General features: G+C 43.9%; 1 protein-coding gene across 5 annotated transcripts in view; it reads right to left on the minus strand.

Annotated features, from left to right (window-relative positions):
• The window catches only part of CALD1 (caldesmon 1), a 240,770-nt gene extending 230,272 nt beyond the window's left edge, over window positions 1-10,498 (minus strand). For all 5 annotated transcript variants that reach the window (XM_063134845.1, XM_063134844.1, XM_063134843.1 and 2 more), the window contains exon 1: window positions 10,198-10,498. The gene's annotated coding sequence lies outside the window, so the exon portion shown is untranslated. The remainder of the gene's footprint in view (window positions 1-10,197) is intronic.
• Between the last annotated feature and the right edge of the window lie 2,069 nt (window positions 10,499-12,567).

The following is a 12,567-nucleotide window of genomic DNA, read 5'->3' on the forward strand; positions in this document are numbered from 1 at the left end:
ATGAGCAAACTAAACCAAAAGGTTATTAGTTTTCTCCTTAAACTAGAAATGTAAGCAATGCCAACCATTATCTCAAAAAATATTTCAGCAAGAGTATGAAACTGCCTCCAGGTTGACTGGGCCATTGCCAAGACAGATTATTCATGCCTGAGTGTTAGCATCTCCGGCTTGGTGGGCCATGTGAAACTGGCAGGTGGTTCATATTGAGTCAATTCCAGAACAGGTGTAATACTCAAAAACCCAGAGATGTTCCAAATCATGAGGGACATTGAGTGTTGCCAGAAAATGGTAAGAATTTTCCAAGCAAATTCGTGAAAAATTAGAAGTCTGGGTAGGGTGAATATTTTAAATTTTATTTTATTTTTAAATCAACTATTCACATCTCTTATTGATTGCACCATATTTATTTATTTATTTATTTATTTAAGGGTTTTTATGCCGCCATTCAGCCAAAACAGGCTTTCACGGCGGCTTACAAAAGTATTTCTTGACAGTCCCTGCCCACAGGCTTACAATCTAAAAGACATGACACAAAAGGAAAGGGGATTGGGAGGGAGGAGGAGGAGGGGGAAAAGGAAAGCAAATTCAGGCACTACAATCTTAGTTGGAAAGTTCAGCAGTTACAGTTGACAGCAGGAGGGAGGGGGCTCTGAGCTGGAGCTGGACCCAGGCACGGTGGAGAGGTGCCTGGCTGCTGCTTCCTCCCTCACTGGTGGCCTCTGCAGAGACAGTTGGTAGCAGGAGGGAGGGGGCTCTGAGCTGGAGCTGGACCCAGGCACAGTGGAGAGGTGCCTGGCTGCTGCTTCCTCCCTCACTGGTGGCCTCTGCAGAGACAGTTGGTAGCAGTAGGGAGGGGGCTCTGAGCTGGAGCTGGACCCAGGCACGGTGGAGAGGTGCCTGGCTGCTGCTTCCTCCCTCACTGGTGGCCTCTGCAGAGACAGTTGGTAGCAGGAGGGAGGGGGCTCTGAGCTGGAGCTGGACCCAGGCACGGTGGAGAGGTGCCTGGCTGCTGCTTCCTCCCTCACTGGTGGCCTCTGCAGAGACAGTTGGTAGCAGGAGGGAGGGGGCTCTCAGCTGGAGCTGGACCCAGGCACGGTGGAGAGGTGCCTGGCTGCTGCTTCCTCCCTCACTGGTGGCCTCTGCAGTGACAGTTGGTAGCAGGAGGGAGGGGGCTCTGAGCTGGAGCTGGACCCAGGCACGGTGGAGAGGTGCCTGGCTGCTGCTTCCTCCCTCACTGGTGGCCTCTGCAGAGACAGTTGGTAGCAGGAGGGAGGGGGCTCTCAGCTGGAGCTGGACCCAGGCACGGTGGAGAGGTGCCTGGCTGCTGCTTCCTCCCTCACTGGTGGCCTCTGCAGTGACAGTTGGTAGCATGAGGGAGGGGGCTCCCAGCTGGAGCTGGACCCAGGCACGGTGGAGAGGGGCCTGGCTGCTGCTTCCTCCCACACTGGTGGCCTCTGCAGAGACAGAGACCGGACCAGGAACCCCATATGATGACCATCTTCAAATCCTTACATTGGTTTCCCATCCAGTCCAAACTCTTGTCATTTGAAATTGTACATGGTCTTGTCCTACCATCCCTCTCTCTCTCTCTTTTTCTGTGTGCATTTTCTTATTTCCTGTAGCAACCTTGTCAAAGTCGCTTGTTCACTTCAAGAATACTGCTCATACCTCTTTACTATTCCTAGAGTTCCCTCCCAGCCATACAGTTCTCTCTCTCTCCCATCAAATCCCTCCTCAAAACACATGTAAACATTTGGCTTAATAATTCCCTATTCTGCACTCTGGAGTAGTTTCCATGTAAAATCCAGCAGCAATAGACCACTGAACTAGATGGGTCATGCATCTGACCCAGGAATTAAGTTCTTAGGAGAGAAGGGTCTATTTCCAACCCCACCTCCAAAATCCCAGGACAATTGCAGAATTGTTTATTTACGAGTACATTTTATGGCTGTGCTTATCATACCTCCCTACGGATTAGCTGGTGCAAAAAAAGGGTTGCCTCGTAAATCTGTTGTTCCTGTCTCCACATTCTTTAAACTTTAAAAAATATAAAATTCTTGACATGTTTGAGTTACTAGAGTGTTAAAGATAATATTCCCAGCATTGTTTTTGCTGTAACTTGTCAGCCTATTTATGTATTTGTGTGTGTGTAAGTATTTCCCCGCTCTGGGTAGCTCCAAATTAAAATGTATTTACAGCTAAGAATGGCACTCTCCACAGATACATTTGTCCTTCTATGAGTTAGTTTCCAGTCAGACTCCCCCCACCCCATTAAAGGACATCCAACCAATAAATGTGTGAATGGGCGGATCACTTATTGTTTTTACACCCATCTCTCAGAGGACCCTCTCTTTATTTATTATCTGCATGAGCAGAGCATAGAAATATGTAGAGAAAGTTTCCACTGAGCAAAATCCTTTCCAAGTAGGGTACTTTCCCACTGCATCCTGTCCTAGCTCCAGCTGCTGAGATCAGAAAGACTGGTCTCATCAATATGTTACTCACACAAGTTCAGCAAATTTCCTCTCCAAAGAACAAATCCATCTTTGAAAATTAAGGCTGCTGCCAAGGTTTCGAGTATGTTATGTGTGTGCATGTTTTTGTTTGCTTAAACCATTGTCTTGCATGGAAGATGACAAATTTATCCCAGCATCTATGGATACAAGTTGTGGCTTCTTTGCAGACTTAAGGTATCCATTGTCTGGAGGAGATGTTGATGAGACAAGCAGGTAGCATCAGCTTCAGATCACAGGAAGGGGTCATACTTAGCTACCCAGCCTTTTCTCCTTAGGCTCATCTGTGCATCCACACTTGGGAACCTCAGTGATAACTGTCTGATGACACTCCCTTTGGCATTGCGTATAGAGTCCTGCCAGTAAGTTAAGCAAGCTCTTTCCCCTTCACCAAGGCCCTGTGTCCAAGTAATCCAAGTGATACATTTAAGCAGTCAATAACTACATTACAAAATTCAGCGATGTGGAAAATCTGCTAGATAACAAGGTTCTGAGCTGTACATGAGTCCAAGAGGTCCGGACCAAGACATTTCGTATAAGAATTCACAAGGATTGAATTCCTCAAGCATTCCTAGGTATAAACACATCCTTCCATATTGATGTTCTTTGGGGGAGGGGAACCTACCAGCAATTTGAAATCTAATTCGGTGAGATCCCATTGAAACCAATGGATTTTTCCATGTGTTCGACAGAAATTCAGGATTTGGTAATAGATACAGAACCCCCAAAATCACAACTTTCATTATTTGAATGACAGCCAAAGTTCCATTCAGACCTTTTCCTGAGCACAAAGAATGGGGAGTGGGATGGGGTGGGTGGGAGGAGAGAAGGCTGAGTGTCGCCCCTGCCCTTGAACTTCAACTGTAGAGCTAAAGGTTTCAAAGGGGATATTCTGCATGTGTAGAGCTGTACATGCGTAGATGCTCCACCGGACCAGGAACCCCCATCATGCAAGGTTCCAAACCATTTGGAGCTCCTACACATGTTATACAGCCCTTCAGGTCTTTGTGCAAAGATTAAAGTGGGGCCAGAGGGGCTCATGTTGCTTTGGGAGGGATTTATTTATTTATTTATTACATTTCTATACCGCCCAATAGCCGAAGCTCTCTGGGCAGTTCACAAAAATTGAAACCATTCAAAGTATAAAACAACAATATAAAACCATAATATAAAATACAATTTAAAAGCTCAACCAGATAAAAACAGCAGCAATGCAAAATTACAAATTTAAAACACCAAGATAAAATTTATTTATAGACTGTTAAAATGCTGGGAGAATAAAAAGGTCTTCACCTGGCATCTAAAAGCATATAATGTAGGTGCCAAGCGAACCTCCTTAGGGAGCTCATTCCACAGCCGGGGTGCCACAGCAGAGAAGGCCCTCCTCCTGCTCTTGCTTCCCCATCCTCCACAAGTTCATTGTACATATGGAGAAACTCTGAACAAAGCTACTGTCCCTGCTGGCTGTGATAACCAACCAGATAAATAAAAGTTGCCTTGGGTGAACTCCCCTTGGCTTAACTCAGAATTATACAAGTTCTCTGTTTCTTGCTCACAATACCTGGGAGCTTTCATTATCCATGTCCGGTATCAATAACTCAAGGACGGCACATTTCCCTGAATTCTTAAAAAAAAAGAAAAACCAGCTTTGACGGCCATTGCAAAGCTCTGTCTCATAGCTACAATCAATGTCCAAGATTCAGATTATTTATTTATTGATGAGTATTGATATACTTATAAATTTATATACCACTCCCCATTCAGTATTTCAGTATTTATATACCACTCCCCATTCAGAATTTCAGAGTGGTGGACAAATAAAATACGAATAAAAACAGAATAAAAAAAACATTAAAAGTATATTTTTTTTAAAAAAAACAGACTGCAAAATAAACTGCAGCTAGTCATTAAGGGAAGCCTTCCTGGAACAACAGCATTTTCAGGAGGTGATGGAAGGAATACAAAGTTGACGGCTGCCTGACCCCCAGAGGCAGAAAATGCCATAGGATGGGGGCCACCACACTGAAGGGACTCCAATTGGACGATAGGTCTATGTTATTATTATTATTATTATTATTTATTTATATAGCACCATCAATGTACATGGTGCTGTACAGAGTAAAACAGTAAATAGCAAGACCCTGCCGCATAGGCTTACAATCTAATGTAGAACCACCAGGAGCATGCCCTCAGATGACCTCAGTGACTGGGCAGGTTGATAGGGGAGAAGGTGCTCTCTAGACATGTTCTTTGAGGGGTATGAGAAAATTTAATGATTGTGCATGTGATAGATCTTCTTTAAGATTCTGAGCTAGAGAAGAACCTCTCAGAGAACTTATGCTCTGTTCTAAATAGATACAAGTGTCATGAACTGAATAAATTCATATTCCAAACCAGGTACATTAAGAATTTTGGCAACATATGGAACCTCTGAGCTGTCAGTTTAGGTGGATGCTGAAGAGAAGAAAGTTAAAAATGAAAACACAAGTGTGGTGAAGTTGTTGGGCTTGTACTGGAAGACATGGGTTCAAATCCTCACTTAGCCATAAAGTCCATTGGGTGAGCTTGGACCTGACATTGGGCTCCATCCGATGAGCATTTTATTGCCCACTCGCTAGTGTGCACTCACAGATTTTTCGCAGGTCCCTCACATGACGTTGTCTGCCTCCCGCGTGCCTTCCATCCCTTCTGGCCTTCCTTGCGCAACAAAAAAAAACCCTCAAGAAAGTCCAGTATAATTTTAAACCCAGAAGTTGCTGCTCTCTCCTGCTGTGTGCAAGAGAAGCAGCAAGATTAGAACAGCCTACTGAATGGGCTTTGTGCTCGTTGTTTACTTCCTGTTTTGAAACAGGAAGTAACTGAGCAATGAAAACAGGAGTGAAGAAGCGACAGTAGGGAGCGTGTTTTCCCACGTGTGATGGAGCTTATTGTCTCACAGCCTAACCTCCTCTCCAGGGATCAAGTAGCCATGTGAAAGGCTGCAGCCTCAGGCTGCATCATTTAGTGTAGAAACTAAGTACTTTCACCATTCATTCTCTTGGATTTTCTCTTTGTAGTTGCGCTTTCTGACAGAAAGTCTATACTTGAACATCTTCATAGCAATGGGATCTATTTAGAGAACATGCCGGTAAGCCCAGCTTTGCATACAGCCAGGATTCTTAGCCATCACTTGCCTCAAAAGAGGACTACAATTCCCAACAGCCCTAGCCAGCATGACCAATGGTGAGGGATTACAGGAGTTATAGAATACAACCTCTGAAGGGCCACAAGTTGCCCATTCTGGCCTCAAAGAAATTAATTTGCCATGAGCATTTTAACCCAATGTTAAAATTTGACACAAAGACATTTGGAGATCAGTTTAAATGTGACCTTTCTGGATGAAACATGGTTGCTGAGGCCATGTCATAATAATGACTAAACTGTGTTTCATTCTCTTCTGAAGAGTTTCAAACAAGCTCCACAATATCTAATGAAATACATACATGTAATTGTTATAAAACAACTGGAATCGTTTAACTTTCTTTCACATAAACAGCCTGATCCTAAAATAGGTTTATTCACAATCTAATGTTGCCAGGATGGCGTTAAGGATCACTGAGCTGCACTTGTGAAATACACAAAACATTTACAAAATGATGGCCCAATCAAGGTTTTTTTTATAATCAATTTCAGTAGATGGACTATGTCTTCCTTTTGCAAGTCTCCAAGGTTAGAAAATGCTGCAGAATGTTTTTGAAACAGATACTGTAGACATACATCACCTCCTTTTCCTGCCCACTCACACCCCAGCTTCTTGGCTTCCCCCAATTCAGGTTTCTTCATAATGAGAGATAACAGAACAGGCAAACCTCTAGACAGTTATATCGTTCTCTACGCTGGTGATTATAAGTTTGCAAAACACACCAAACAAAGTTGATTCATTTCCATTCTACAGTTGTCAAAGAACAATAAAGCAGTTAGTCCTGTCTGAAACATTTGTTTCTAAAGGTGTTTATTTGCATCTTGAACCTCTTAGGGAAAGAAGAAGGCTGCACATAGGGCTCCTAAGCAGCCTCCACATATAGCCCCAAACCAGGTCCAGGCCAGCTTAAAGAGATGATTAAATTGATTATTTATTCTGCAGGCTACATTGCCCAGAGCACAATGTCATACATCACCACCTGCCCAACCTATCTCAGAACATCCAAGAGAACAGCAGCCCATGTCTTCTAGGCCATGCAAAGAATTCACTCCAGTTTATCCCTGCACTCAAGAACAATCTCATAAAGTTCATAAGCAATTGGCCATGATATTTTCTATGTGCAGATGTGCAAGGTGGGCTAGGAGAACCCAGGCCTTGCAGTAACTGATACAATCACACCACAGAATCTGGGCTGGCCCGACCACAGAATCCTCCTTGGATAAACCATTCCTGTGTTCAAGGATACAGCACACCTTACCAAGGCCAACCCAAGACGTTTTGCTGCCTGAGACAAAGGAAAAGATGGCACCCCCTCCCATTCTGTGTACAAATGCTGACTGGACTGGCAGATGAATCTGTCTTCAACTTTAACACCAGGACAACATTCTCCATTGAATTTGAAGGCAGCAGGCTAGTTTAGGGAGGGACAGGGTAGGCTGATAGGCCCACAGGTCTCTTCCTAAATACCTTTCCGCTGCCTCCCAGCATCTACTGCCAGAGGTGACTGCCTCATCCTGCCTTATGGTAGGGCTGCCCCTGCACTTCACTGCACTCACACACACATCCTCACTTCCTGACGTGTTGAAATATCAGGAACAAGCTTGCATGGATTTACACTGAAGGCACAACTACATATGGTGCAACAGACCTGTGAATCTCATTTTTGGCGGGGGAGACAGTTAATAGCAGTTGCAAGGTTGGAGGGAGTGCAACTGAGATTGGGATTACAGTGTTGGGTGAGGAGGGGTTAGCCCCTTCCTCCCCCTGCCCCCACCCCCGCATGCCATTTTCCAAATTAAAAGCACCCCTTGTCAAGGCTAAGCCATGGGCAGGCTTTCAGAGATAAATCAGGAATCGAGCCAGGGAGTTGAAGCACAAGGTACGCACAGAAATGCACCAGAGTCAGAAAATCATTGTTGCTTGGGCAAAATAGGAAGAGCCCTTTATAGCTCTTCCTACCTAGGATCGCCCAATGGCCAGCTGGGGTGGGCGGGGCCAGTCCAAAGCCTGCAATTCACTGTCAAAATGTCCCATTCTGCAGTTCTGACTGTTCACCACAAGGGGCAGCTACACAAAAACCAAAGGCTCCCAGTACCAGTCCTGGCAGCTGATGACATCCCCCCCCCCCCCCTCCCATGAAGCTACTATTTGCCACACAGGGGAGAAACATATAGGCTAAGAGTTTGGAGGGGATTGAAATCTGAAAAAGTGGCTGGACAAAAGTTAACCCCTCCTCTCCCAGCACTATGGCTCTGATCCAAATCAGCTCCCCTCTCTTATGCGTACTATTAACTTAAACACACACACAGAGGATCCTAATAACAGATCTCTCACATCACATCTACTTTGGCCCTAATTCTTGCTGAACAAGACTATTTTTATAACAGCCGCCTGAAGAAATCAGCAAATGCTTCCCCCCGCTTTGGAAACAAAACTCTCGTGCTTGAATAAGGGCCACACTTCACAAGCATTCGATTCCTCCCACCTCCTGGTGTGTTTTTCAAATTACAATTAAGTCAGTCTTTTCCTGAAACCATCTTCTGAAGCAAGCTTCCCTTGCAAATTGGATCCAGTGCAAAATCAACTAAATGATGCCGTTTCAACTTCCAAAAGACCCCCGTGTTCAGAAGAGTTACATATGCACTCTGTATGTACATAAATAAGCTAGATACAGACAGTGCATCAGTGTTAATGTGTTCCAATCTATCATATTGTCAGAGTTTGGGAGTGTCACTAATTACTGTGTTGGAGCAGAACTTTGGACTGCATTGCTTCCTTTTAAGCCCCATTGAAATGAATTAAGATTTAAGAGAAGCATTGCTTAATCGTCTGCATGCTGTAGCAATTCCTCTAAAGCAGACATGCTGCTGGTTGCAAGTCTCTATCTATTACATTGCTATTTTATTGATATTTAAGTCTCATCCATTGTTTTTTTGGGCAGTTCCACACATTGTAAAAAGGCAAATCCAGATTAACCACTGAGTGTATGCTTGGCAGGGAGTTGCAAGCAATCACAGGGTCCCTCCCATATGATAGATGTGCTTGATGCATTCACACATTACATTTGTAAAGGTGCACCTCAGAGTTGATCTATGCATTACATGGCAACAAACCTGAGTTCGTGATAGAGAGGTGTCTAAGAGATTAGTGTACCTGAGTGATACAACGTGGCCAAACGTATCTCATTTACACAGTACACGTTAACAATTATTAATATGTACATCAGTTTTATATAAAAAAGCACATCCTATATAATCTGCTAGGAACCTCTGCTTACAAAGGGTATTTGCTCAGGCAAAGTTCCTGCTGACTTGTCCGTATTGTTTTTGAGATAGGTTTTCCCTATATAGCTCTCTTTCAACGAAGAAAAGAAACCACAATGAATGAAAATAAAAGATAGGCAGAGTCAAATAGCAAGAAGGAAACAACTACTCCAAAAAAGCATTTTGCTCAACAAATAAATTGTGAGCAAATGCTCCTTGCATTATCCTTGGGTTTGGTGAAGGATATGCTTCCCCCCCCCCCTTAAACGTTTCCACTGCTGGTCTTTCTTTTTGCTCCCGTCATTACTGGCTTGGACAAATTCTGTGTTGTGCAAGATACCATTGCCTTTCCCTTGCAAAGTCATCTGAGCATGTCAGGAATGCTCTAAATATAAGAGGTCTGCTTCCTATCGTTCTGGAACGATGGTCTGGCTCACTCACATGCAGACTTTATTATCTGCCTGTCCCACCCATGAACAGTTTCTTCTGTTAACCGGAAAGGCTCCCCTCATAAGAAACATCCTGGCAAAAGGCAGCATTACATGTGGAAGGCTAAAAACTAAAAACGGATGGAGTCTACTGTCAACAAAGCTTCTTCTTTATGAAAGACAGCCGGGACGAGACATCTGTTTCAGTAACATATCCAATCCAGAACATTAACCAGAGCTTTGCCAGATCTCTGTTACTTGCTTTACCCTCGCTATTAAGTTCTTGGAGCCCCAGGCTTGGACTCCCCCACACACAACCCCCTCCTCCCAAAAGACTGGGACACACACACAATTTTGAATTGCACAGCCTTTCATCCTCAAATTTAAACACATACACACTTTCAGAAAGGAAAACATGAAGATATTAATTATACTATAGAAAATGCATGTGGCACCAGAATTGACAATTGCCGCATTTAGTAGGACAGTTAACTATCTCTCCATGAATAATAGATGGGTAGACAAATAATAGAAAGAGAAAAAGAGAGAGTATTCTGCACGTGAGATCTTCGATCTATGCAAGTATATACATTGTATATACTATAAAAAAAACTATCTCCAGGAAACAACCGATTCTGAAACTAACATCAGTAGAAAGTTGCAGGCATGCTTAGCAATACCTCTACAGTTGGTGTAATAATAATTATAATAAAAACTCCTCTGCAAACTATCCACAGTGCACGTGAAAAAAAGAGTTAAAGCCACACATCACTGCCCTCTTGATTAGGACAATTATGCATTAAAGCCCTTACCTCAGCAGCGGAAACCGTTTTCCAACAGGTACAGGTAAGGACGAACTGCCTGTGGAAGCAGGAGCACTGCACAAGAGGCTCCCAGACGGTCTAAGCCCCACAAGCCTAGTCCATAGAACTACACTCGCTCCTTGGCCCCTCCCAAAAGTCAGTGCTAAGTGAATACATATCCCTTATGTTTAAAATTGGCAGCCAGTGGTATGCATTGTCCTCAATTTATTCTAATAAGCAGCCAATGGCTAGGCTGCAGCCAAAGGTGGGGTCAGGCAGCCTGAAGGGATGCCTGTCATTCCCTAGGCACGCTCAGGAAGCCACTCATAAGAAAACCAAGACCTAAAAACCTCCGAAAATTCGCACAAGCTGCCAAAACTGTCTTGCTCCATGCCCTTTTTTGGTTATCCTTAGCAGGGCCTCTGAAAGTAAATCCTCTGTCAGGAACAATCATAAGAAATGTTAATCTTAGAGAAAGAGGCTCTCTTGTTGAACACAAATGGAGGGTTTTTTATATAAAAAAGAAAGAAATATATTGGAAAACTAGGATGGGGGAGAGACTTAGTCCACATATTTACCGATGCCTTCATTTTGAAGAGGATGGAGGGTTGGGGGGGGGGGGGATAAAATTAAAAGCAAGGCATTTGCTGCAAACAAAATACAGTGACACTGTATTTTGGGAATGAATACCAGATGTTTTAAAAGTATTTCCTTTATCAGTTTTGAATCTGCTGGGAAAGGAAAGTGGAGGGGAGAGTGCAAAAGATGAGTTAGCAGACTTTGAAAGCATTTTACATCGGGAACAAAGCATTTCCATTTGCATGTGCAACTGTTAAAAGATTTTTGCAAAATGCAACTAAACTGCTTTTTTAATTCTCACTGCATATAGAATTTTTAGGAAACTGATCTGTTGAATTGTAACTTTCTAAGTATTTTGTTAAGGCGCTATCTATCTATCCATCCATCTAGGTCTCAGACAATTCATCTCACGCTCCTTTGGTCATAGCTCAGAGGACACGCTTTGCACAAAGACGGTTCCCCATTTCAATCCCTGACATCTCCAGTTTAGAAGATCAGTTGTCGAGTGATGAAAAATATCTCTCTCTGCCTGAGACACTGAAAGACCGCTGTCTGTCAAAGAAGGCAATATTAGATCAGGCATGCACAATCTGCAGGCCAGAAGGTTCATGCACCGCCCCCAAGAGTGTCCACCGCCCCCCCCCCCCCACTGCCAAATTGCCCACTACCTGTACACTCCATCCCCTGGAGATCCTCATACAGATCACTCTTTTCTTGCCTCTGTATCCGGAACGGTGCTGGAGCAGGACGGAGAGAAGGTTCACTGCTCCCTCCTCCAGAGATCCTCGTTCAAATCGCTGGGGAGTGCATGTATGCGCATGCATGCAGCCCCTGAGCCTCCATGACATGCAGCACTTGGCGACAAAACAGCTATGCACCCCTGGGCTAGATGGGCCAGTGGCCGAATTTAACATTAGGCAGTTTTGTATATTCATTCCATCATAACTAGCATGTTCAAGGAGTCTGTGACTATATAAATGGACTAAGGGGCTATGTTAAGGTGACCATATGGAAAGGAGGACCAGGCTCCTCTATCTTTAACAGTTGTATAGAAAAGCGAATTTTAGCAGGTGTCATTTGTATGCATGCAGCACCGGGTGAAATTCCCTCTTCATCACAACAGTTAAAGCTGCAGGAGCCATGCCCTCGTCTATATCTTGTCTCTCTGGGCAGGGTTCCTGCAGCTTTAACTGTTGTGATGAAGAGGAAATTTCACCAGGTGCTGCATGCACACAAATGGCACCTGCTGAAATACCCCTTTCAATACAACTGTTAAATATATTTATTTATTTATTTGTTAGTTACATATTTATACTGCCCAACAGCCTAGGCTCTCTGGGCAGTTTACAACTAAAACCATGATGTGACAATCCAATTTAAAACTTTAAAATCACATAAAACCAGAATAAGTTACAGCCCAGGGAAGGCTTGTCTAAAGGGATATGTTTTTAGGAGGCGTTTAAAAGATATTACCTTTTCTGCCTCCCGAACCACACGAGGGAGGGTTTTCCAGAGGGTGGGTGCTGCTGCAGAGAAGGCCCTGCCATCGAGGTGCTTCATGCTGACATTCTTTTCATCTCGACACTCTCTTCTGTATCTCCTGTAAAGATACAGGAGCCCTGTCCTCCTTTCCATATGGTCATCCTAGGTTATGTGAGCTAGTGGCTGAGGTCATCCAGGGTCAGGCCACAGACACAGCCTCCCTTTAGGTTCTCCCATATAAGTGAATGGCTGCCAATCAAATCCTGTAGAGAAAACATAAAGCGATCCATTTGGGGATAACTTTGCAGTGGAAGGCAA

Source organism: Elgaria multicarinata, chromosome 9 (assembly GCF_023053635.1).
Source record: "Elgaria multicarinata webbii isolate HBS135686 ecotype San Diego chromosome 9, rElgMul1.1.pri, whole genome shotgun sequence".
Taxonomy (NCBI): domain Eukaryota; kingdom Metazoa; phylum Chordata; class Lepidosauria; order Squamata; family Anguidae; genus Elgaria; species Elgaria multicarinata.